Genomic DNA, 26,660 nt, shown 5'->3' with positions numbered 1-26,660 from the left:
CGACCCCGCCCGGCGCGGCGGCCCGCCCCGCCCGCCAGTGCGCAAGAGCAGGAGGAGCCGCCCGGCGCCCCGCAGGACGCATGCGCAGAAGGCGCACGGCACGGAAAGCTCCGCTCCCCCGGGCGTGAATCCGCGATCCGGGGTTTTGGCCCTGCCGGGAGTTCTGTTTATAAACACACCGCGCGGCCACCGGCAAGGGGTAACCCTAAAGGTAGTGGGATTGGAGGTCAGAGGTCAACGGGGGCGCCGGCGGGGAGACCCATCCCTTCGCCTTTGCGGGCTGCTGGCTGCGCGGCTTGGCCGGTCCGGCGACCCTACCGCGGTCCGGGGCTGCAGGGGGCGCCACGTGGTGCGCACGTGGTCCGGTCCCGGCGCGGCGGCCTCCCCTCCCCCATGGCGCCGGCGGCCCCAGCGCCCCCTAGCGGTGGCCAGGTGCTCTGCGCTGCACGTCGCGCCTGCGCACAACGCGTCACGACGCGCCTTCCGGTCTGCGCGGGAGCCGGGCGTGGGTCCGTTGCGTCCTCGTGACGGCTGCGGGTCTGCGGCGCCCCGGGTCCCGAGGGGGCGGGGCGGGACGAGCCGCCGGGGGCGCACGTGCGGGGCTGGCGGAGGCTTGGGGCCGTGCCCCGCGCAAGTGGGGCCCGCGGCCGGACGTGTACGGCGGCCGGGCTGTGATGCGCGTTGGGGGCATCCGCGCGGGCCGGAGGGGGTGCAGGCCGGCTGCCGCCTCCGCAGCCTGAGTTTAAGTTCCCGGAGGGCCGACGCCGCTGGTTTCCTGTCGGCGCGCTGTAAAATGCTTAGTAAAATCAGTGAACGGAGGGTAAATTAATTATTAGGATATTCAGGAAGTGTTGTTTTAGGTCTTTTATTCTATCACCTATGCTATAGGTTTTATTTATGGGATTCTACGTGAGAAACACCTTTGGGCCCATAGTAAGCAAGGAGTCTGTGGTAGTTACTGTTATGGCTGTTGCCTTTTTTTTTTTTTTTTTTTTGTTCTTTGACTTTATTCCGTTAAGTGTAAAAAGATTTGAGCAGGGCCTTATAGAGATTGAAAAGCAAACAAACTTTCCCCTTTTTTTCTGCCATTTTATCTTAAAGGCTCACAGTTGCATTGCCACTGCTGGTTGCTCTGCCAAGTTAGTGTTTCTCAGAAGTTTACCCACTTCCGTGGGTAATACCTAGTACGTACCAGACGTTGCCACAGGTCCTAAGGAAGGTGGGCCACACCTAGGTAAGAGGAAACCTAAAAGTGGTTAAATTATAAAGGAAATCAGGAAGTATCTCGCCCAAAGTTCAGGCTGATGGTACATGTTTAACAGCTGGCAGGGGGAGGAGTGCATATGTAGACACATACATTTATTATGAATTTTAACTAGTATAAAGCATGTGCAGTACACAGCCTACCAAAAATGGTAAAACATACAGTACTCTTGTAAATTCCCTGGAGCCAGTTGATTCTCAGATGTTGCTATTGCTTATTTTTGATGAACTCTTGTATCCATGGCCAACCTGTGGTTAAAATTCAATCATAATCTATCAAATTGAGTTGTCTCCCAACCCACTGTTTTTCCAATAAATTTATTGTCATTAAGTGTAATATGTGATATGAACTTTGGTTGATTTAATCACATCAATGAGTAAGACAGAAATGAACCAAAAAGATATAGATCTTATTCATCAGTGATGTAAGCAACTTCTTTGCTGTATTGGATCATTTTCCAGTACTGGATGAATATTTTGTGCCAGTCATAATTTAATGGCTAAAAACTGGACACAATTTTAAGTTTAGCTGCACTGTTAATTTTCTCCATTACTAGACTAGGGGTTGGCAAATGTTTTCTACAAAGGGCCAGATACATATTTGCCGGACACCAATGGTCTCTGGCACATATTCTTTGTTTTATTTTTTACGAACCTTTAAAAATGTAAAAGCCATTCTTAGCTTGAGCAAGGGCCTCGTTTGGCCTTCAAGCTCTGAATTGTAGCATTTTCAGAGTTCCACAGTGTAACTATTTCTCTAATGGCCAACTTGGGAGTATCTGAACCAACATTGAATGCAGAGTTAGGGAAAGTATTTCCACCATACAGGTACAAGAGAGGTAAGTAACCTCAAAAGCACTGGTTTTAGTAAAATAATCATGAAGTGGTGAGTTTTGAGACCTTGTTTTTGACAGAATTGATTTTACTCTATATAATTCAATTTTTTATAACATCTATGTTTAACAGCTAGCTCATGGAATTCCTGAATATTTAACAATCAGCTCTAACTGGCTGTAACTCCACACTGGTCTTACCTCTAAGTGGACCTGGGGGTGGGTAAGCCAGGCTTCTGGGAGGGTAAGCGATGTTCTGTTTCTGGGTTAAACTTAGACACACGGGAAGGTGAAACACCCCCACCGCCCCCAATGAGTCAATGCCCTGTATCATCACCTCCCCATGAGTGTGGGCAGGGCCTGCAATGTGCTTCTAACCAGTAGAATTTGGTGAAAGGGCTGTGATGTCATCCCTTTGGGTAGCATTGTATGTAAAGGGAGTTGGATGTCACGCCCATCATTCCCAGGACCCCATGACAACTGGAGACAGACTCTCCCGCTGGCCTCTCAAGAGCAAACAGCCCCAGAGAGGGACGCTTGGCAGGGGACCATGGAGCTTCTTGGACCTGAGGGCAGCAAGCAGCCCAGAAGAAGCTGGGCCAGCACCTCAATCGTGGCCACGTGGGACCCTTAGCAGAGGACCAGTTGAGCCGTATACCCGGACTCCTGCCCCACGGACACCGAGGTTGGAAATGTGTGTACGTTTTAGCTGCTAAACTTGTGGTCCTTTGTTTTGCAGCACTAGACGTATGCGTCTTTCTGTATGTGAGTTACATTTCTCAATTTGTAAAGGTTGGGGAGGAAATGTAAGTACAATAAAAATAGCAGGAAATAACTGCACCAGAATGCTCTCGGGTAGTCTGAGGAGGGTTGGCAGTGGGTTTTAGTGGGTTTGTTTGCCCCTGTGATCTCACTGTCCTGACTCTGTGGCCTGTCTACACTGCAAAGTGGGTGTGAGGTTGAGAGCTGGATTCCAGTGCCTGAGTTTTTACCTCCTGCCTACCTGTGTCCACGAGCCTCTGTTTCCTCACCTTTAAATTGGAGATGACAGTGGTCCCTGCCTTGTGGGACGGCGTCAGGATGTGGTGAGATGGCCCCTTTCAGGGGACCACGTCGTTAAGTGGCCAGCATTCCTTGTAGCCCTCACCCATTACAGAGCCATCAAGGGGCAAGGGGTGCTGACCCCAGCTCTGGGCTGGGTCCGGGTGAGTCTACACCACACAGGGTGACCCGCCAGCAAATGATTCTAAGTCACCGTCTGCCATTCCCTGAGCCATTCAGGAAAGATCAGGCGTCCAATTGAAACAGGCATTTGGTAGGAGTTTCCAGAGAAGGGTTCCCATCTTCTACGAGGCAGCTGTGAGAAGAAATGGCCTTTCCCCTCCAGGGGCAGTGGCAGAGGATGAGCCGTGTGCAGCCTGGGACGATGCAACCATCGGGCTTCCGGCGTCATCATCAACCGAGGAAGCTGGAGCCCTGGGTCAAGCCACACCGAAATTCCACCTGCACCCAGATCCCAGGTATGTGACTGACACGCTTCGGCATTGTTTAGACCATTCTGAGTTGGGTTTTCTGGTGCCTGATGGGCTGAACCTGCATCCTGATTCGTTCGCCATGTAAAGCCATTAACCAGGTCCGTACACGGGGATGGGGACGAGGGACAGTGGCCGTTGGATGCTGTGTCTGCAGCTCCGCCTAGACATGGGCGGGCGTGGCACAGGGGTGGCGTGTTTTCAGGGCTGAAGCCCTTTGTGGCGTGCGACATATCGCCTGCAGCTGCTCCCCAGGCGTTCTGTCACTTCATCCTCAGAATGGCCTTGGGGGGGGGGAGGCAGGTACTGTTATCACCCCATCTTAGCTCAGGCGGCTATAATAAATGCCACAGATGGGGCGGCTTAGACAACAGACACTTATTTTCTCACAATTCTGGAGGCTGCAAGTTTGAGATCAATATTGGTTTCCTCCGAGGCCTCTCTCCTTGGCTGGGGGACGGCCATCTTCTCCCTGTGTCTCTACATGGTCATCCCTCTGTGCGTGTCTGTGTCCTGACCTCCTCCTCTTATAAGGGCACTAGTCCCATGGGATTAGGGTCCACGCTGTGCCCTCACTTTGCCTTACTCACCTCTGTAAAGGCCAGTCTGCAGATAAAGTCACGCTCTGAGGCACTGGGGCTCAGGCCATCAACATATGAATTTGGAGGAAATGCAGTTCAGCCACAACAAAGCCCCACTTTACAGCTGAGGACGCTGAAATAGAGGCCACGTCACTTGCACGAGGCCACGTGACTTATAAGGAGCAGGGCCAGGGCTCACACCCAGGTAGCCTTACTCCCTGCTGTGGACTGAATGTTTATCCGTCCCCTCCCCCACCATTCATTTGTTGAAACACTAATCCCCAGTGTGATGGGGCCTTTGGGAGATAACCAGGTCATGAGGGTGGAGTCCTTGTGGATGGGGTTGGTGCCCTTATAAGAAAAGACACAAGAGCAATTTTTCTCATTCTCCCCCCGCAACGTGAGGACACGGAGAGTAGGCAGGCTCTCGCCAGACATCTGATCAGCTGACACCTTGGTCTCGAGCTTCCCAGCCTCCAAACTGTCAGAGATAAATGTCTGTTGTTTAAGCCACCCAGTCCGTGCTGTGTTTGTTACAGCAGCCGAGCTGACTAAGACACTCCCCGCATCAACCATGCTCTACCTCCTCTGAAAACATGCCGTGAAACACTTCCGTGCTACAGGGAGGTCGCCGTCAGCCGTGTCGTCGTTTCCTCTCTGTGTTGCGCCTGCGAACGTGGTCAGGGCCGGGCACAGTCTCCACAGATGCTGCCAGGTGCCCGGCTTGAGTTTGCAAGGATGCTCCCGTCCTAACGGGGGCCTGGCAGTTGTCAAATGAATGAAGGGAAGGGGCCTGGGGCCTGAGGAAAGGAAACTTCCACAGGAGAACCTTCTAATCCCCCTGTTCCACCGCGGGGACAAATGCAGCCCCAGGAAGCATCCAGCCACGTGCCCCCCGCAGGGACGATGGTTTCCAGGCCTGGGCAGGCCAGGCTGCTTTCCTTCCTGTTTAACCCTCCCCGTCACTCCCCACCCCGTGCCTGGTCACCTTCCGCTTGCGTCCCAAGCCCGCCTTGCTTTTGTGTGGTCACAGGAGCCCCCTTCAGCCTGCCCACAGCTTAGCCGAGCCTGGCCCAGCGCCGGGTCCCTGTCCCCAGGCCTGGAGGCCAGACCGCGATGCCGCCTCCGCCGAGGAGCCCTCCTTGCACCCTGCCCCAGGGAATCGGCATGTCCGTCTCCAGCCCTGCCTCCTGTCTGCTGGATTTCACAGGAGAAACCGGGTCTCCAGGCCCCAGCGGGCCCTAGCGCTTGGCGAGGCCCAGCCGCCGCCCCCTGGGCCCACCCGAAGCGCAAGGCCGCACCCCCGGGCTGCTGCAGCCCAGCGAACAAAGGCCCCGCGGCCTTGGAGCTCTCGCTGTGGCCTATCGAAACCTCGAGGTGGTTCCCTATTAACCACTCCCTTTGGTGCCTCCGAGGCCAAAAAAGGAGTCGAACAAAACCTCTTTTCTAAGCAGGAAGAGCTTTGTAGAGAGAGAGAGAGCTGAGCAGAGAGGGTCCCCAGCCCCTCTCACCGGCGAAACGCTCACCAGACGCCTGCCGGGGCCTCCCGCACCCGCACACACGAACAGGAGCCGCCTGGAGAGGGGTCTGGACCTCAGCCGGTTGCGCCTGTGCCCCCAAAAGGCTGTGCAGGGATGGCCAGCGAGGGGTCTCACCTGCACGCAGCCCCTGCCTTGTTTTATTTTAGAAACCAACAAGACCCAATAAAATGGTATTTTTTAAAAGTGGACACATACTAGGAGGATGGGAGAGATGAAACAAAAATCCCACCTGCTTTCTTTCTCCGACATAACCTTGAACCTCAACCCCTTTGTCTGTTTTTTTCCCATGTTGTTGTCCTGCCTTAACCAATAAGTGATACTGCATTATTCGTTCATCTATAAATAGGAAGTTTGGCTGCTCTTTTTTAACAGAAGGCCCAGGCCGGAGCACTAGGCAGTCATTTCCCCAGCGAGCCCTCATCCCCCCAGGGACCAAGGGGAATGTGATCTCTGGTCCCGTGTCTGGGTCTGAATTGTCCTGTTACAGAGAGAAATGGCCTTTTTATCCAGGTGCTGGGGCCCCTTATCAGGCAGGAGGAGCAACAGTCCGAGACGTTTATGCCTCTGAGTGCAGGCAAGCTCTTTGTCGTTAAAATTTAATTTGAAGGGAAAAAAGGAAAGAAAAAAAGCTGGCTCAAAGAGCATCGGCATGTCATCCATTTAGATTTGAGGGCAGAAGTCCATCCAGAAGCAACGCAGAGCATGAGCTTGGAAAATCAGATGAATAAAGAGACAGCAGTTTATTGAAAAAGCATCATCCTTGGCCTCGCAAGGCAGGGGTGTGACTCACGGTACAGATTTCGGCCTGCCCGGGATACGGCCTCCCTCTGGCATGCCGGTCTCACCTTGAACACGGCCTTGGGCTCTGAGCACAGAAGCCTCCCACTAGCAATGTTCGTCCAGTCCTGAGCCCTTGCTGAGTTCTGGGTTCCGTGGAGCGGGTATTATTTTCCTGTTTTACAGGTGAGAACACCAGGGCTCCCAGGGGACATGCAGCTGGCCCAGTCTAGTCACGAGAACAGGCCGCTTAGCGTAAACCTAGGATTTAAACCCAGGTCTGTCTTGCTCCGGAGTCCATGCTCCTTCCCCTGAACTTGGCCTCTTGAATAATTTATGAGAACACACTTTGGGGCCGGGGGAGGGTGGTTCTCACGTGCTGCCGCCCAGGAGACCAGGGGAGCACAGTCTCACATGACACCACCAATGCACTGCTCCAACCCAAGAGGGCTAGCAGTGCTCTTGTCACAAAGAAAAACCTGAGAGGCAGATTCTGCAACTGGATTTGCGATCGGTGACGCCTGCTCGTTCCTCAGAGGTTAACGGAGTTAAACGGCTGGAATGTGTATGGTCTTGCCTGGCATGCGCTGTAATCACATAGCGGGGGAAATTGCTAGCATGGCAGTGAAAAAGTACTTCTGGAGCTTCGCTATTGTGAGGGTTTTTTTTTTTTTTAATTAAATAAAATGACCCTCTAACAGGAAAGATGATTATAATAATAGCTCTACAGAGCTTCCGAAGGAGCCAGCACACCAGTGAAGGTAGGAAATTTAAGGAACAGCTGAAGGCCCACTCACTGTGATTCCAGGAAGTGCTGAGGCCCTTGATGGCTGACCTTAAAAAAAAAAAAAATGCCACTAATAATTGGAAAGTTTTGTGTACTGGCTTTATGGTTTGCAGCACAAAGCAATGCACGGGGTGCCACCAAAAAATTCAGAGACCTCCCTCCCACCCCATCCCCAGCACAGGTTTTTATTTTTCCCAAACTGGAGATTGGAAAGATGCCACACCTTTGACCTAACGTCAGAACTCAGCACAGGAGAACAGTGAGGGAGTCCTGGCGCTTAGGTTCTCAGCTCACCTCCTTTCCCCTGTGCGGTCCTTCCAAAGCACCAATTTATAGTGTTTTGCAAAGAGTAATTGATCAATGCCTGTGCTATGCAGTTACTTAACATGATGTCCACTAGGGATTTTTAATAACATGGGGAAACACTGTATAAAGTGAAGTGGAAAAAGCAAGATAGGAAACTGAGCATGTGTGTGTTGGGAAGAAAATGCACCCAACTTTTTTTTTTTTTTTTTGCACCCAGCTCTTCTGAAAAGCCGTCAGTGGTGAAGTCATGCCTGTGATTAGTTTCTTTTTGATACATATTTTCCTAATTTTCTGCAGTGACCATATGTTGCATCGTGGCCTGTAGTTTTTTTCAATGAAGTTTAACAGAAACTGGGAAAACTTTCTCCTATATTCTTTTTCTCCCATATGCTTCCTTTTTCTGGTGATTGAGTTTTGTGGTCCATTTACGTTCCTTTTATTTAATTCTTGCCATGGCTGCTTGTTGCTTGGTAACAATCGTTGTTACTGATTGCCTTTTCCTCATTGGTACTCTGTAGTGACGCTGAATTGCAGAGCAAAACGGTGTGAAATGATTTCAGACCAGAGCAATAAACGAAACTATCTGACCTCAATTATCACACTTTCCACCTTAGGAGTTGTGGGTACTGCTGCCAACTTCCCCAAACATTACATTTAATAAATGTACTAGAAAGAACAACGCCTTAAACATCCGTGGTTCCTAGCTTTCCGCTCCCATGCCCAGCCGTGAAATTCTCCTCTGCCTGTCCCTGAGAGGCTGCTGGTCTCCGGGACCCTGTTCTCTCTCCTTTGTAGCAAATGTGTTGTAGTTGCCGACTTACCAGCCTCCTCCCCACCCTTCTCTTTTTCCTGCCACGAGAACCCAGATTCTTGTCCTGTACCATCTTTCCTTCAGCTTCAGGAGACCTGGGGCCCAGCTCCTAAGAGAAACCCATGATTGGGCTAAGAAAAGCATGGTGGTCGCAAACCCATTGCCTGGAAGTGGTTTAAACACAGGCATGTGGTGTCTTTTCGGCGAATGAGACGTGAGGGGAAGTGGGCTGGGGGAGGGAGGTCCTGAGAGAAGTGTTTGTTCCTAGAAAAGAGATGCACGAAGCAGAGACGGTCTCCAGATCCTGGTTTGGGAAGATGAGGGGCCTCAAGCCCTTGCAGCCACCTCAAAATCACAAGAGTCGATCCATCAAGGACAAAGGAGCCAAGTGCTGGCCAGAAGCTGAGTCCTTGATGGCATCACTGAGTCACTGAATCAGTCCTCCTAGGGCCGCCCTTTCTCCTGAGTTCTCGTCTGTAAGGTCATAAACCTGCTCCGTGCGGGAGCCGCGTCAAGCTGGGCTCTCTGTTATTTGCCGTCAAAGCCTCCCACGTGAGCCAGTGCCAACGCTAAAGGTTTGCATGATGGCGATCCCCGGGCCTCCCCCTTCGTGGGGTAACCCACGCATCGTGGACCATCCCCAGCACTCCCGGTCTAACCTGTGATCCTGGGATAATTGTCACGAGTGTCCTGGTTCACTCTCCGGAGTGTCCCAGTTTCAGATGATCAGTTATACAGTTGTTGTTATGAGTTGAGTTGTGTCCCTGAAAAATTCACCTGTTGCAACCCTACCACTAGTAACTCGAAATGGGACCTTGTTTGGAAATAGGGTGGTCGCAGATGTAATTAGTTAAAATGAAACTGTATCGGAGTAGGGTGGGCCTCAAATCCAATATGATTTGTGTCCTTATGTAAAGGGGAAAATGGAGACAGACAGGCACACAGGAGGATGCCCTGGGAAGATTAAGCTGCCACAAGCCAAGGAACTGCCAGCAGGTGGGAGAGAGGCCGGGACAGACCCTTCCCTACAGCCTGCAGAGGAAGCACAACCCTGCCGACACCTTGATCTCAGACCTCTGGCCTCCTGAACTGCGCAATAATATATTTCTGTGGTTTAAGTTGCTCCATTTGTGGTGCTTTATTACGGCAGCCCCAGCAAACTCACACAGACATCCTACTGCGGGTATGTCTGAGGAGGAAGGGGGATCCCTTCTGGCTGCAGATGATCAGCGGTGTCGGCCTTGCAGGGGCCTTGGAGGAAGGGTAGGGTGTCAACAGGCGGGGATGCTGTGTGGGGAGAGGGTGTGAAACACCCATGGAAACATGTGAGCCAAAAGCAAAATTACAGACAAGGCTGTTACCTCATTCAGCTGTAATGATATCGGGGCAAAGGAACAACTCAACTCGAGGGCATCAAGCTCCTCTGAGAGGATGGATCCTCCCGTGGAGAGTGGCAGCAAAGAGGTGACAGAGTATCCTGTACAGCGCGGTACCCATTCAAGTACACGCAGATACACCAATGAAACAACAGAGCACTCAGACACAGATCCACGTGCATAAACAATTGATGACAGAAGTGGCACTGCGGAGGCGTAGTTTTCAATCAATTGTGCTAAGAAAATTAGGTATTCACATGGAAAAAGAACGAAATGGAATCCCTACCTCACATCATACGCAAAAATCAATTGCAGTTGGATTGAAGAATTAAATGTGGAGCTTCCCTGGTGGCGCAGTGGTTAAGAATCTGCCTACCAATGCAGGGGACACGGGTTCGAGCCCTGGTCCAGGAAGACCCCACATGCCACGGAGCAGCTAAGCCCGTGCACCACGACTACTGAGCCCGCTCTCTAGAGCCTGCGAGCCACAACTACTGAGCCCATGCTCTAGAGCCTGTGAGCCACAACTACTGAGCCCACGCTCTAGAGCCTGTGAGCCACAACTACTGAAGCCCGCATGCCTAGAGCTCGTGCTCCACAACAAGAGAAGCCACCGCAATGAGAAGCCTGCGCGCCGCAACGAAGAGTAGCCCCTGCTCACCGCAACCAGAGAAAAGCCTGTGCGCAGCAAGGAAGACCCAACGCAGCCAAAAATAAATAAAAATTTTTAAAAAATTGCTTTATTAAAAAAAAATTAAATGTGAAAGGCAAAGCTACAAAGTTTTAAGAAGACATTAAAGGAGACCATCTTCAGGATTTTGGGGTAGGGAATGATTTCTTAAGTCATTAAAAGCATTCATCATAAAAACAGCGATAAATTAAAATCAAGAAGTTGTTCATCAAAGAATGGCAACGAAGAGAAAACTGAGGTGAGAAGGCCAGTCTCAGAGCAGTAGAAGATACCTGCAACAAATATAACCAAGAAAAACCAGTTTTCCAAATATGTAAAGAACTTCAAACTGATAAGGAAAAATAATAGACAACCCAATAGGAAAAAATGGGCACTTCACAAAAAGGGCCATCCAAAGGGCCAAGAAACATTTGAGAAAGGTGTTCAACCTCACTGGAAGTTATCCAAGTGCCTGTTAAAACTGTGAGAGATCTCTTTACCTTCCAGACTGGCAAAAACCAGCCAAGTGGTCGCAAAGACAGAGAGCCATGGGAACTCTAAGACAGCACAGGTGGGAGTGTAGATTGGTACAGTGACTTTGGAAAATAGTTTGACATTGTCTAGGAAAATATCCGATGACTGACAAATCTACTTCTGGATGTGTAACCTAGAAAAGTGGTTCTCGAACGTTAGCCGACATCACAATCCCCCAGAGGGCTTCTGAGCCCCATTCCCAGAATGAGTCAGTAGGTGTGGGGTGGCACTCCAGAATCTGCATCCCTAATAAGTTCCCTCTCAGGTGACGCTGATGCAGCTGACCTGGGGGCCACACTTTGAGAACCACCTGGAGAAACGTGTGCTCGTGGGCTTCAGGAAACACGTACAGGAACTGTCTTCAGAGTCGTAGCTAAAAATGTCCATCGACAGTTGAATGAATAAAGTGCGGCACGTTCATGCAATGGAATCCTGTAAAGCATTGGAGATGAATGAACTACCCCCACCTGCAAAATATGGGTGCATCTCCAATTCGACTGTAAAAAGCCAGACAGGATAGATCATATGCAGTTTAATTCCAATCATTAAGTGTTTAAAAACAGGAAAATCAAGCCACGTTATTCAGGGTTGCATGGGTATGTGATAAAACTCTAAGGAAAAGCAAGAAAACAAAAGTTGGTGCCGTGGTTTCCTCCTGGGGGGAAGGGAAGGTGATGTGACCGGGGAAGGTGTGCCAGTTATTAAGTTACGGCCTCTCAGCCCCAAACCCATCGTCCTAGACTGGGGCTCTGTGGAGTTGCGGCTGAGACCTGCACACCATGCTTCTGTTTAGCCAGCTGGCTCCCTGGCAGGATCTGCCAGTAGGTGGCGCTAGACCAAGCCTGCAAGGCAGGGAAGAGGAAGGAAAGAAGGGTTCCTCCGCGTTAGGTCTGCACCAGCTCCTTACTCCCGTAAACTCTGTTCTAGCAAAGTCTCTCTACTGCTGCATCGTCAGTTCCATCGGGTAGCAGCAGCTTCTTGTCTGCTGCTTTTCTAACGCCTATGGAAACGACTCACTGTGACCCCTCGGGACCACCAGCACAGCCGGCCCCCACTCGTGAACTGGAGTTTCAGCTCCTCTGAGTTCCTACATTTCCATAATCCCAAGCCCTTCACTTCGTGCCCCCATCACCACCACCGAATTATCCACCTCGTTTAGTCCCGACCTCCAAGAGACAGAGTTCTCTTTGTACCCTTTCCGTTACCTTGTTAACAGCTTTGGACCTAGTTAACGGTTCTTCCTGTCAAGCTCTTGCTGTTAACATAACTTGGTGGCTCTTGTCTTCATGTCTGTCGATTCATCGTCACCTCTAGGATTGAGTCCACACCCTGTGCATCAAGAGGGGACGGGCAGACGGGAGCCGGCACGTGCCACCTGCATCTCGCCTTTCACAGAGCCTTCGACTAGGATGACCAGCCGTCCCAGTTTGTCCGGGGCTGAGTCTCCCGGGATGCAGGGTTTTCGTGGCTGCAATTCAGAAAGTATAGGCAATGAGCTGGTCGTCCTAAACCCTGTGACCTCATCAAATGCGTTAACCCTAGTTATGTCTTATGGCCGCACTTGGCTTCAAGGAAGGATGGCAAATGTAGTTTTTTAACTGGGCTCATTACCATCCCAGGAAAAATTAGGGAAAAGGGCAGAATGGCCATAGGGGAGGCTGCTGGTGGTTTTGCCCTTCTAACTCCAGGCTGTAACCACTAACTACCCGCGGGCATTGCCTGAGACATGGGTGTCATCAAGGTTGTGACAAGAAGCCGGGTCCTCTGACGGTGGTCTCCCTTAGGACATGCTGCCTGTTTTCCTCATTCAAACAGTGATTCCTCTCTGGCAGCCCGAAGGGGAGAATCATGCCCATCCTTCAGTGTTTCAAATCTTCAGGGGCTACTTAAATCCTGTAGCCGAGGGGCTGGGCAGTGACCCCTCCCACCAGGTTTACAGAAGTTCTATATTCCTTTCTGTGTGTGCAGTCCAATAAGGCTCTATACGAGTGGGAATCTCTCGTATACGAGTGGGGTTTTCAGTTCTTACTTTTGAGAGGGGTTTAGGAATCTTGGGTCCTGTATTTCTTTTCTTTTTTAGATCTTATATTTATTTGATGCTTTTCTCAGATGGTAACTATCATTGTATCCTAGGTTTATTCTAAATATCCTTCGGTACCTGCATTTACTACTCTTGGCTTGGTAGGAAAACACTTGCTAGGGAGGATTTCAAAGCCGGTAAGTCAGTATGCTGACTCACTTGAATCTCAACAGCTCGCTGCCTGTTCTTTATGGCAACAAAAAACATAAAAAGAGGGAGGCGACATCATGTCCTGAAGATTTAACCTTTCGATTAACTTAAACTTCATAAGACTCTCTTAGCCAACTTGTTCTTTCCCCTGAAGCATGGGTAGGTTAAACTGCGTAGGGATGAGGTGATGCTTAGGTATCCGCAAGGTCCACCCAAAACAGGAGGCCGCGTCTCTTCTGCTTTCCGTCACCCTAGCGCCGTGTGTGTTTAGTACAACTGCTCTTCTTACACACGGCCGGAGCAGGGCTGAAAGCTAGGGCTTCTTGAATTCCCTTTCCTTCTCTCGGATACAGGTTTCCCCATAGATGTGGGAAGCTACATTTGCTTTTTCCTTTTCTCCGACTTCAAAACTAGGAATGTATATACCTAGAGCAGAATGAGAAATGAGCATTTCCTACCTACGGCGCATAAGTCACCGAAGCCCAATTGCGTTTTCTCTCACTGTTTTTATTTCATCCTGTTCCCGGTTCGGAGTTCTGAAGATTTCCAGTTCAACTCCCACCCTTGGGCCTATTTGTTTCAACTTCCGTTTTGTTTTGTTTTTAAGATTTTTTTGATGTGGACCATTTTTTAAAGTCTTTATTGAATTTGTTACAATATTGCTTCTGTCTTATGTTTTGGTTTTTGGCTGCGAGGCATGTGGGATCTTAGCTCCCTGACCAGGGATTGAACCCGCACCCCCTGCATTGGAAGGCAAAGTCTTTTTTTTTTTTTTTTTTTTTCCCAATTATATTTATTTATTTATTTTTGGCTGCGTTGGGTCTTCGTTGCGGTGTGTGGGCTTCTCATTGCGGTGGCTCCTCTTGTTGCGGAGCACGGGCTCTAGGCACACGGGCTTCAGTAGTTGTGGCACGCGGGCTCAGTAGTTGTGGCTCACGGGCTCTAGAGTGCAGACTCAGTAGTTGTGGCGCACGGGCTTAGTTGTTCCGTGGCATGTGGGATCTTCCCGGACCAGGGCTCGAACCCATGTCTCCTGCATTGGCAGGCGGATTCTTAACCACTGCGCCACCAGGGAAGTCCTGGAAGGCGAAGTCTTAACCACTGGACCACCAGGGAAGACCCTCAACTTCAGTTTTGATTATAAGTTTAGGTTGAACCATGTGAAAGGAACACCGATGGACCGCGTTTGCCCACTTCTGAGTGGCAGTTGCATCTGGGTCGTCCTGACACTCAGTAGCACGTGTGGAGAGCTTGCTTACCTGCTGGGCCGCGCACCATGCCCCAGACACACGGCCCTCCTGTGGTCTGGAGGTTCGTGCGAAGAGGGGAAACTGAGACCTGTGGAGACTAAGTGCCTTGCCCAGGGCCCTGCACTTACTAAGTGTTGGAGCTGCATTTGGATCCTAAGGGGCTCTGACTCCAGGGCCTGTCCATGCACCCAACACACCCGCATGCCATCAGCTCCATTAACCTGAGGACACAGGCATATTATCATCTGCATGGGTTATAGAGCATTTTGTAGAAAGTACAAAGGGAAAGCTTTTTGCTTGAGTATCTTAGTAACTTCCCCTCCAATTAATTGTTTCCATCCCTTTGCAAAGAGCAGGGAGTAGTACCAAGAGCTGGAGGGGGCTTTAGCATCGGATGGCCTGAGAGCTAAGCCTCAGTTCAGCCCGTCCCACCAGCGACGTGCCCTCAGGCAAGTCATTTCCCTTCTCTAGATCTTAGTTTCACTTTTCGGCCCTGTTGGAATGGAGCTGCTGCTAATAACGCCTTTCACAGGGTTGCTTGGAGAATTAAATAGTATACCCAAGACGCCCAGCACAGTGCCTGGCACACAGTAGGTGCTCGATAAATGTCAACTAAAGTAAATTGTGACCCAGAAGGGAGAGCTGGAGGTCTGGTAGGGGAAGGTCTGCTGGGCTGAGCCTGGTTAATGTTTCACTAGTGGCTTCTGTGAGCTTGGATGAGACTCAAGTCTGCGTGGCCATCTTCTCGGCTGTAAAACCAGGACAGCAGTCTCTAATCCCCTCACGAGGGTGGGAAAGACCCTGAGAAGCCTGGGCTGCAGGCCCACCTCTGCAAGCCGAGGGCACCTCGCCGGTCCTATTGGAACCTCAGTCTCCAGGCCGTACAATGGAACTGATGACACCTCCCTCTGTGTTGGCCTCTGCAAGCAAATCAGATTTTTTTAAAAAAAACAACAGCAGCTTTGAAAATGGTAAGACATGAAGACAAGCTCCTCAAAGTGTCTGCGGCAGGGTGTTTCCCGATATATAAATTTGTATTTTTGTCCTCTCTATGTTTATTTTTGCAAGTAGCCAGGCTTTGTGTCCTCTTGTTTTAGGGGAGCTTGGGTTGCAGAAGTGAAGCCTAAGTTTTCAGTGAGGGGTTATACTAGGGCCTCCGAGGAGGGAGGAGGAGAGAGAAAAGTTCCCAGAATCGGTGGCTCCCAGCCCCTCCCAGAGGAGGGGTCACAAACCAAGATCAAGGAAGGTGCCAGATTGCGGGGTGCTGTGAGCCACGGGGACCCAAGTCCTGCTCTCTTGGAGAGCCCCAAGAAGGGAACAGGGCCGCACATGGGAAGGTTGGACCCCACGAACCAGGCCTCCAGCCTTGCCAAAAACTCCTGTGTCTGACTTTGGCCACAAAGCTGCGGGGTCCTTGACTGCATTGGTCTTGGTCAAAGGACGTATCAGCAAAGCTCAGTGTGGGCTAAAGGCCTGAGCCCTCCTGCAGGACATCTAGGCCTCTGCACACCTCCGGGTTGGAGGATGCCAGCAAGAGAGAAACTGAATTTTGCACCACCTCTGCACTCAAAGAATTGTTTTTAAATTTTGTAGAAACACAGGGACATCTCCTACATCCCGTAGAATGGCTGTACATTCATAGTCCTGCATCCATTCAAACAACAGTTTGAGCACGAACTCTTTTATGGGCGCTAGGAAGCCACAGCAAACAGAAGACGGTCCCCGCCCCCCTGGGGCTTGGATTCGAATTCATTCTCTCACATCTTAACATTTATAAATCGCTACAAAAGTATAAGATATTGAAATTATTTAGCTCCTGCCAGGAAGTCCGGACTTGGAATAAACAGTGAGGCTTCAAGTAAGCCAGGAACTCCATGTTCAAGTTTCTTGGGGTGAAAAGTCACTCTTGTCCAGTGCCCTTTGTCACCGTGGAGACCTCCAAGGCTGACGTGGGCAGTGAGAGAGGGAGGGAGAGAAAAGTGCTGAGATGGACCCTGATGTACAGCTGACACTTAGAAGAAAAACAGGATGCAAAGGACGTGAGTTTATCTAAGCCAGGTTTGCAACAAGCAAGGTCAGGGCCAAACATCTCCTTTACTGCGGGCGTCTCTTCTTGGGCCTTCGAGATAAGCTGGCCAAATGTGGCCTCGAGGGGAGAGGCAGGTCCACAGCGTGGGAAGCTGGCCGGGGAAGTCACCCTCCTCAGGAAGGTGCCACTTACTCATGTGCTGGTCATTGTTCCCCCACATCTGAGACACTTGCCCGTTTGTCACTTGAGGGTAAGAGAATGGGTACAGAGGACGGTGCTTATGATCTGCATTTAAAGGCTGCTTATCAACTTACCTACAAAACAGAAACAGACCCACAGACAGAGAAAACAAACTTATGGTTACCAAAGGGGAAAGCGGGGGGAAAGAATAAATTAGGAGCTCGGGATTAGCAGGTACACATTACTGTATATAAAATAGATAAACAACACGGGATCTACTTTAGCGCACAGGGAACTATATTCAGTATCTTGCAATAACCTATAATGGAAAAGAATTGAATCACTATGCTGTACACCTGAAACTAACACAATATTGTAAATCAACTCTACATGAATAAAAAAAAAAAAAATGGATGAATTGACAGTGGGTTTTTTGTTTGTTTTCGTTTTGTTTGTGTATTTTTGTGTTTTGTGGGGAGGTTTGGTACAGACCTGAAAGGGCAGCTAATATAGTAGGTGCTTTGTTGGGAATTATCTTTACGTTATAACAATGTTTCTTTCTCTTCCCAGCAGCACAGCACTGGGGCTTGGCTGATGAACACTCACGTGAGGTCCTGAATTATGTGGTTAAAAATTGCCTTTTTTGACCTGGGATTGGGAGTCTGACTTGTTATGTTACCTCATCAGATCCCAAAGGAGCCTACTGGGTTTTTTTTTTTTAATCATTGGCATCCCCTGACAAAGAACATTGTCGTGAGCTGGCTGGGCCACCAGTCAGGGCGCTGCCCCACGAATTCCTACCACGTCCCTAATAAGGAAGAGGGAATGATGGTGGAAAGGTCTCTTTGGTCTCTGGCAGGAAAAAGCCAGCTTCCTCAGAGCAATCAGTTTGTTTTTATCTTATGACAGTGACTCCTGTAACTAAACCTCTTTCCTTCTTTGGGCTGTTAGGAAGCTCAGAATTAAAACCGGGATTTATCTCTACCAACTCTCGTAGACTTTAAGGTTTGCACTTTGTGTACTGACTGTGCGGCTTAATCTTGTTTTTGTTGGTTTGTTTGTTTCAGCTCAGATGAACTTAGACTCCATGAGATGCAATCAGCAAAAGTGGGAAACAGACTCGGGGAAACTTTAATGAACAAGTGACCCCGTTTTTAAAAATAAATCGAAAGGGGGAAAAAAGGAGGTGGAGGGAAAACATGGACTAAAAGAGATTAAGAAAATCCTCACTCGTTGTTGGGAACATCAAATTCTGCAGTCACTTGGGAAAACGGTCTGGTGTAATTTCTTTAAAAGTTAAGTATACATTCGGCGTGTAACCCAGCAATTCCACCCCTATAAATCTACTGGAGAGAAATGGAAACACATGTCAACAAGTAGTGCATAAAAGTTTATAGCAGAAGTTTTACTAAAACCCAAACTGGAAGCAACACGTGTGTGTCTCAACTTGTGGACTGATTTCTTTTTTTAAACGGTGGTATATTCATACAATAAAGCATTGCCAGCAATAACAGGGATGAACTGCTGATCTGTGCAACATGGATGAACCCCAAAACCTTGCGCTTTATGAGAGAAGCCAGACACAAAAGACCACATAGTGTGTGATTCTGTGTATGGGAAATTGGTAGAAAAGGAAAAGCCATAGAGGAAAAAGCATATCCGTGTTTGCCTGAGGCTGAAGGTCCGAGTGAGGATTGACTGCAAATGGGCCTGAGGGAACTTTTTGGGTGACAGAAACATTCTGAAACTGGATTGGGGTGATTATTGAACAACTGTACAATCCTCCAAAAATTTGTCAAACTGTACGTTACAGCGCGTGAATTTTGTGGTATGTAAATTATACTTCAATTGAGGTAAATTATCCCTCAATAAGGTTATTAAAAGATGAAAATCTAAACACTGGCCCAAAATTGTATACTATTAAGGCAGGATTAGGATTCTTTCATGGATTATAATGTTGTGATTTTTTTTTAAAACCAACTCTTATCTTTTAGGGATACACACTGAATTATAGGAAATGATATAATGCCTGAGATGGGCTTCAAAATAATACGAGAGGATTTGGGCGGCTTATAGATGAAACAAGGCTGTGTATACGGATCCCTGCTGGAGCTGGGTTTTGGGTACATGGAGGTTTGTTGCATTATTCTGTCTTCTTTTGTCTATGTGTTCAACGTTCCCACAATTAAACGTTTTAAAAGATGAGCTTAAGGGTCTTTGAAAAAATGCTGAATCGGCTGAGTTCTTGGCGGGTCCCTGACGAAATCCAGTTGGAATGAGGAGGTAGACATCTATTGTCTGCCTGCTCCGCGTCCCCGCCCCTTCTGCTAACAGTAAGCAGACTGCTTCGTGGACGGGCCAGCCCCACAGCGTGAGCTGCGCAACGCCTTCCAGGGCCAGCCCCGCCTGCTGCCTGCCCTCCTTTGGCCCAGGCCTGGGCACAGAACCTCCCTAAACCCGTCAGCCGCTTTCTCCTGGGAATTCCAATCTCCTATGGAATGATGCAAGAAAGGGGAAAGCTTGAAGCTGGTTAATCCCAGCGCGGGCATCCTGGGAGACCAGCCTTGGGGTTTTTGCAGCTAAATCCCCAGGGCTGCTCTGACTCCAGCCCTTTCTGAAAGCTGGATCTCGGCTTTCTCCAGTTCTGTGATCAACCTAGCATCATGCCAACACATTCCCTTTTTGTTGAAGTTGGCCAGAGTCGGTTTCCGTGGCAGAAAACCAAAGCACCCAGCGGCGGAGACAGCAAAGCTCACCAAGTGGTCGATGGGCTCTTTTAAATCTCTCCACCTCCCTGGACTGATCCAGCCACAAACACAGACCCTTTGGACATTAAAACTCCCACAAAGTGCTCTGATAACCAAAGAGGAAGGAATACACATGATACAAAGACACCAGATTGATAGCGATCAGCCCAAGCTCTGCTAAAACACAAATTCAGAGCACCGTCATGATTGAGACAGAAACATCTATTGGGACAAAAAAGTTACGTTGGTCTATAACAGTCCCGTCTGATAGAAGTACAATACGAGCCACAAATGTGAGGCACAGAGGTAATTTTTTATTTTCTAGTAACTGCATTAAAATGGTAAAAAGAAACAGGTGAAATTAATCTGGGTAGTACATTTTATTTACCCCAATATATCCAAAAAATTATCATTTCAAACTATAACCAATATAAATATATAAAATACTATTAACAACATTTTGCCTTTTTTTTTTTTTTTAACCAGGTCTTTGAAATCGGTGTGTAGTGTGTTTTCACGGACGGCACATCTCACTTTGGCTGAGTCGCGTTTCCAGTGCTCAAGAGTTATAAATTATACAGCGGCTATAAACGGTCCCTCTGGGGTTTCTGCGTGTGTTCTGGATCATGAAGCCTTAGAAGGGCCATCACTTCTGCCCAGCTGCATCCTCAGGATTGTAGCAAAGGCTCCCGCCGAGGGCACAACCCCAGTGGCTCATCAGTCGGGGGCTGGTTTTGTCTGCAGTGGGGACCCTCCACTGGGATGACCCCACTGACTGTGCACTCGGAGGGCCAGACTTCAGGCCGCTGATTTAAAAACCTGGCGTGACCTGTTCACCGGGTACAAAGGTGATTTATGCAGCCCATCGGATGTCTCTCCAGAAGAACGGGCCCGTGAGCGCTTAGAGAATTGAGCCTGTTTGTGGTGGAAATAACAGCACAAAAACCTTCGTGGAGAAGCAGAAACAGAGCTGCTGAATTACTGCTTGGAATGACCTCTGTTTCCATTTCTGCACGCACGGAGCTTACATTGGTCCATAACACACCACTCCCAGCCACGCAAGAAAAAAGCTAAATGAGCTGAAGAATCAAAATTTGTCTTAGATCTGCCAGAGCAGTGAGGTCACAGGGCAAACCGCCGCCCTAGGTTGTTGGGACAGACAGACGAATGCAGAGTCACGATGCACGAAGCTGGAGAACAGGAGATGGTGGGGGGACCCAGGGCTGGGTGGACAGATCACACACTCCTGGGGGCCCGTCCTGGGGGCCCTGACGCTGCCGTGAGTTTTACCACCCGAAGCTCTGCCAGGTTTTCACAGTAAAGATCAAGAAGAAGAAAATCCCCTTGAGCTTCCTTCCATCAGGAGAGGAGAACAGGCATTGTGCGTTCTTTCTATTCTCTGTAAGGCTTGCCTGGCTGAGCGGCTTCTGGGGGCTTCTGCGCAGCTGGCCCTCGGGCTAAGAGTCTTGCTTTCCTTATTTCTATTTTTACAAAACACTCTGCATTTGTTGAGGTCACAGGAGTGACTCTCTCAGTGTCCCCCAACAGCCCTAAGCCCATTTCACAGCAGAGGAAACTGAGGCCCAGAGGCCAAGTAACTTGTTGGAGGGCTCAGAGCTGGTTAACAGTGGGGCTGGTGCCCCTCCCCCAGCACCTTCGTTCCGCTTTGTCTTGACGTGGCGAATCCTCCAGGCTCAGGTGAACTTCTGGAAGACGCAGCCCTGCCAGCATCTCATGAGAGACCCCGAGCCAGGACCACCCCGCCGGGTCACCCCCAAATTCCTGACGCACAGACACTGTGAGATGGTACACGTTGATTGGTTTCAGCTGCTAGGTTTTGGAACCGTTTGCTGTTACACAGCCACGGATGAGTAACACACAACATCTTTTTTTTCCTGAGCGCCAACACCCGAGTGTTCTGTCAAGAGTAGTTTTCAACCCGGCTTTGTTTGAACAAGTTTCCTGTGGTGTCGAAGTCAGACATGTCTTTTCCTGAATTAGCGTTTAAGATATATGATCGGTTCTAAATGACAGGGTGGCCAGGGGCGGCTGTAAAAGAAAAACAAGCCAGCCTGTTCCAAGTGAGCTGAGGACACAGGGGCCATCTCTCTCAGGTTTTGGGGGCCTCAAATGGGTGAGGAAGTTTCTTGGAGGATTATTCTGTCTGTCTGTCTCTATCTTCTGTAGCGATACAAAAATGCAGTCCTTCCCAGTAGTGGTCAGAGGCCCGTCACTGTGTGATGTAACGCCCCAGGGACTCAGTGAACACACAGGAAGCAGCATTGGGGATGCAGGGAGGATCCGAGAAGGATACAGAAGCAGCAGGAAGTGACATTCAGCAAACAGGAAAAGGAAGGGGACGCTGAAAACACAGAGAATGGTCTGGGCTCCTCAGTCATTTGCCAGATGCACGTCGAGCTTCAGGCCCTCGAAGCTGTGAGTGTGGACCCGCCGCTTTCAGATGCTGAGGCTTCTCAGCCCATCTGCCCACCTTCAGACCCAGCCAGGACTAGGTGGAGGGGTTTCCGCCGGGCCCCTGTCTTGTGATGGGGAACAGGCCAAGCGAGGACCCCTTCGGCTCGAGGCAGGAGGGTGACCCCGTCGGCGCTTTTTGCGGAGGCCTTGTTGTACAGCTCTGCCCGGAGCACACTGGTGTGATTCCCTGACTTTGGAGGATGAAGGGAGGAGAGGGCAGAGGAAGCTCAGCCACACGCCGCCCCCAGAGCAGCACGGTCCAGAACTTTCTGCAGTTACGGGAGCTTTCTTCATCTGCACTGTTCGGTACAGCAGCCATTAGCCACGTGGGTCTCCAGATCCAGCTCTTGAAATGTGGCTCGTGCCACGTTTCACAAGGAAGGGTTTCATTTTATTTCATTTTCATTAGAGTATAAGTGTAGATAGCCAGATGTGACTAGCGGCTTCTCAATTGGACAACATGGCTCTTAATCCTTGTTTTGGGTCTATAATCACAAACTCTCTAGAGATATATATATATAGATATAGATATATATATATATTTAATTTTTAAATTAAATGTACATAGAGTAAAAGGTACATGGAGTAAAATTCACTTTTTTTGTGCACAGTTCTGCTACTTTCGACAAATACACGGAGTCATATAATCACCACCACAATCATCACCTCCCACCCGGGATTCCCACGTGTCATTTTGTAGGTGGCCTCTCCCCAGACCTCCAGCCCCTGGAATCACTCATCTGTTTCTGTCTCTATAGTTTTGCTTTTTCAAGAGTGTCCTACAAATGAAAGCATACAGGATGCACTTGGGGTCCTCCGTGTTGTTCTACGTACGCGTCCTTCGCTCCTTTTTAGTGCAGCATGATATTCCGTCGTACGGTTGTGCCTAAGTTTGTTTTCCACTCCCCAGGTGAGGTGCATTTGGATTGTCGGGTTGTCGAGTTTGGGGTCTTTAGGAAAAAAGCCACTACAGATAATCATGTACAAGTTTTTGTGTCCACACAAGTTTTCATTTCACTTGGATAAATAGCTAGTGATGGGATTGCAGGTCATTCGGTAAGGTAGTTGAACTGTATAAGAAACTGCCAGACTTTTCCAAAGTGGCAGTACCGTCTTGAATTCTGCGAGCCATGTGGGAGAACTCCAGACCTTCTCATCATTTTTAACAGATATCCCAGCGTGGTTTTTAACCTGCTCCCTAACAATGAATGATGTTGAGCATTTTTTCCTGGGCTTGTTTTTCACGCCTATATCTTTAGTGAAGGATCTGTTCATGTGTTTTTATTTTTTTTAAGACTTTATTTTAATTATCTTTTTTTTTTTTTTTTGGCTGTGTTGGGTCTTTGTTGCTGCACATGGGCTTTCTCTAGTTGCGGCTCTAGGCGCGCAGGTTTCAGTAGTTGTGGCTCGAGGGCTCTAGAGCGCAGGCTCAGTAGTTGTGGCGCACAGGTTTAGTTGCTCCGCGGCATGTGGGATCTTCCTGCACCAGGGCTTGAACCCGTGTCCCCTGCATTGGCAGGCGGATTCCTAACCACTGTGCCACCAGGGAAGTCCCACGTGTGTTTGTTTTTAATGGATTGTTTCTCCAGATATTTCATGGCCTCTTTTTAACATGGCCTTCATCGTCACCCCCCAATACAGTGTGTTTTTCTTGTAAACGGTTTAGTGTCTTGTAGTTAATTCTGTTCCTTTTTGTTACTGTGACCAGCTCCAGAGGCTTCCATCAGGGTAAGAGCCTGGGTGTCGTGGGCTCCCAGCAGTTGACTGGGTTCTCCCTCGCAAATTTTTTCTTTTTCCTTTTTTTTTTTTAAATAAATTTATTTTTATTTATTTATTTTTGGCTGCACTGGGTCTTTGTTGCTGTGTGCGGGCTTTCTCTAGTTGTGGCGAGCGGGGGTTGCTCAGCAGTTGTGGCGCAGGGGCCCAGCTGCTCCGCGGCATGTGGGATCCTCCCGGGCCAGGGCTCAAACCCGTGTCCCCCGCATTGGCAGGCGGATTCCCAACCACTGCGCCACCAGGGAAGTCCCTCTTTTTCCTTTTTTGAGCGAATGCATCGTGAAGCAGCTTAAGCAGGCCCTCTAGACCTGGAGAGAGTGTGAGAAGAATTCACTTTCTCCGATTCTGGTTCTATAATGGCTTTTTATTGCCCCTTTTCTGGCCCTCTCTGTTGAAGCTGTCAGTGTATCGAAGGCTTGCTGTTTAAGAGGAAAGGAATTGCAAGGTTCAGTGGGCGTCTAGGATTGCAGGGTCATCGTGAGTCAGCCCTGGGAGCTCCTGCCATTGTCACGTACAGGTTCTTGCTGGTCAGGAAAAGAACTGTCCAGGTCTGTCAGTCTGCACAGAAGTCTTCACATTTAATATCGTCAAGCCTGAGGGCTGTGGAAGCACATATATCCCTCTTGTTCTCAAACAGACCTGTCATTAACAAGAGAGAAGTCACACCAGATGAGCCAGAGGAAAGAACTTTGGAGGTTTTATGTAAATCTCTCTCTTTAAAGAAAAAATTGTGGTAAAAGACATGTAACACAAAATTTACGATCTTAACTACAGTTCGGTAGCGTCAAGTACATTCACATTGTTGTGCAGCCATCACCACCGTCATCTCCAAAGCTTTTTCATCTTGCAAAACGGAAGCCCTGTCCCCATTAAACACTCACTCCCCATTCATTCTCGTCCCTCTGGGAAGTAACCACCCTTCTACTTTTTGTCTCTATGAACTTGACTCCCCTAGGGACCCCACATAAGTGGAATCATACAGGATCTCTCTTTTTGTGACCAGTTGATTTCACTTAGCCCCATGTCTCCAGGGTTCATCCACGTAGCAGGTGTCAGAATTTCCTGTTTTTTGTTTTTTGGTTTTTTTAAAATTTTAAATTTATTTATTTTTATTTATTTATGGCTGTGTTGGGTCTTCGTTTCTGTGCGAGGGCTTTCTCTAGTTGTGGCAAGCGGGGGCCACTCTTCATTGCGGTGCGCGGGCCTCTCACTATCGCGGTCTCTCTTGTTGTGGAGCACAGGCTCCAGACGTGCAGGCTCAGTAATTGTGGCTCACAGGCTTAGTTGCCCCGCGGCATGTGGGATCCTCCCAGACCAGGGCTCGAACCCATGTCCCCTGCATTGGCAGGCAGACTCTCAACCACTGCGCCACCAGGGAAGCCCAATTTCCTTTGTTTTTAAGGCTGAATAATGTCTCATCGGACATGTCGGTGGGCCCTTGGCTTGTTTCCATCTTTTGGATATTGTGAATAACGCTGCTATGAATGTGAGTGTACAAATGTCATTTCAAGACCCTGCTTTCAGGACTTCTCTGGTGGCGCAGTGGTTAGAAATCACCCTGCCAGTGCGGGGGACACGGGTTCAAGCCCTGGTCTGGGAAGATCCCACATGCCGCGGAGCAACTAAGCCCATGCACCACAACTACTGAGCCTGCACTCTAGAGCCCGCGAGCCACAACTACTGAGCCCGCGTGCTGCAACTACTGAAGCCCGTGCGCCTAGAGCCCGTGCTCCACAACAAGAGAAGCCACCGCAATGAGAAGCCCATGCATGGAAACGAAGAGTAGCCCCTGCTCGCTGCAAGTAGAGAAAGCCCTCGTGCAGCAATGAAAACCCAACGCAGCCAAAAATAAATAAACAAATTTATTTAAAAACAAATAAATGAGGACCCTGCTTTCAATTCTCGTGGGTATAGACCGAAAAGCGGAATTGCTGAATCAGATGTTCGTATGTTTTCCACCAAACTGCTTTCTAGAGGGGCTGCAGCGTTCTCCATTCCCGCCAGTAACGTGTCTGTAAACGTCTTTGTCTGAGATAAATATTGCTTGACTCCCTCAACTTCTCTCCATCTCCCTAATTCAGCCCCTGGCCTGGTCTACGAGTTTCCTAGCTGGCCTCCTATGGTCACGTAGACCCCTTTCGGATTCGGGCTCTGCCCAACAGCCAGTGATCCTAATTCCAATATGTGGGTCTGCATGTTGCCCTTCTGCTTACAGCCCCTCAGTGGTTCCCATTGCTTTGGGGATCAGACCCAAATTACATGACTGATGTTGTTCAGCTGACGTGGTCACTCTTCCACCTGTCAATCCTGGGAAGGCACCATGCTCCGTTCCTTAGCACATGCTGTTCCTTGGCTGGAATGCCATCCCCGGACTCCAACCCCCTCTCCTAATCATCCCTGGACTTCAGTTCAAGTGTCACTCCTTAGGGAAGAGATCCCTGACCCCGTTTTTATCTTCCTCCACCTTCAAGTAGGTTCTTTCGTTACAGCTTCTTGTAAAAATGTCTTACTTGCCCCCCCAAGGACTAATTCTGTTTGTACCTATATATTCAATCATGTGACAGTTGGGCTAATATCTGTTGCAGCCCCAGGCTGGACAGTGGGTACGCAGACAAGCTTCCCACCCTAGGGGGGGCCACAGTCCCTACACATGTCACTGGGCAACAATGCCTCACGGGACTTGAGACAGCTGTAATTTTGTATGTATTTATTAGGATGTTACTTGATTCCTGTCCGCATCTCCCAGTACACCGTAAGCTCTACCAGGGAGGGTCTGTTTTCTCCCGCTCAATAATTATTAAATGATGGCAGTGTGCAGACACTGCCACCTTTTTGTAGGGGGCCCTGGCTGAATTAGGAATGCATGAAGCACTGCGGGATCTGAAGGATGCCGAAGGTGGCCAATTCCGCGTTTTCACAGAAGACCCCTCTGCAGGCGTCTGCCTTCCCCCATGAGACTGTA

The 26,660-nt window shown here is 49.4% G+C and overlaps 1 long non-coding RNA gene across 5 annotated transcripts; it reads left to right on the top strand.

Annotated features, from left to right (window-relative positions):
* The first annotated feature begins 102 nt into the window (after nucleotides 1–102).
* On the top strand, nucleotides 103–22,520 carry LOC132348699 (uncharacterized). Of its 5 annotated transcripts, XR_009497526.1 has the most exons (7): nucleotides 103–211; nucleotides 1,102–1,234; nucleotides 2,564–2,794; nucleotides 3,484–3,616; nucleotides 17,768–17,995; nucleotides 18,695–18,833; nucleotides 19,934–22,520. It is a non-coding gene; the product is annotated as an uncharacterized LOC132348699 (long non-coding RNA). The 5 variants fall into 5 exon arrangements; XR_009497528.1 differs by lacking the exon at nucleotides 17,768–17,995; XR_009497524.1 differs by lacking the exons at nucleotides 17,768–17,995; nucleotides 18,695–18,833; nucleotides 19,934–22,520 and adding an exon at nucleotides 4,749–8,048.
* Nucleotides 22,521–26,660: the final 4,140 nt, after the last annotated feature.

The sequence above is a fragment of the Balaenoptera ricei genome, chromosome 15 (assembly GCF_028023285.1).
Source record: "Balaenoptera ricei isolate mBalRic1 chromosome 15, mBalRic1.hap2, whole genome shotgun sequence".
Lineage (NCBI taxonomy): Eukaryota > Metazoa > Chordata > Mammalia > Artiodactyla > Balaenopteridae > Balaenoptera > Balaenoptera ricei.
This window is presented reverse-complemented; position numbering and strand designations above follow the sequence as displayed.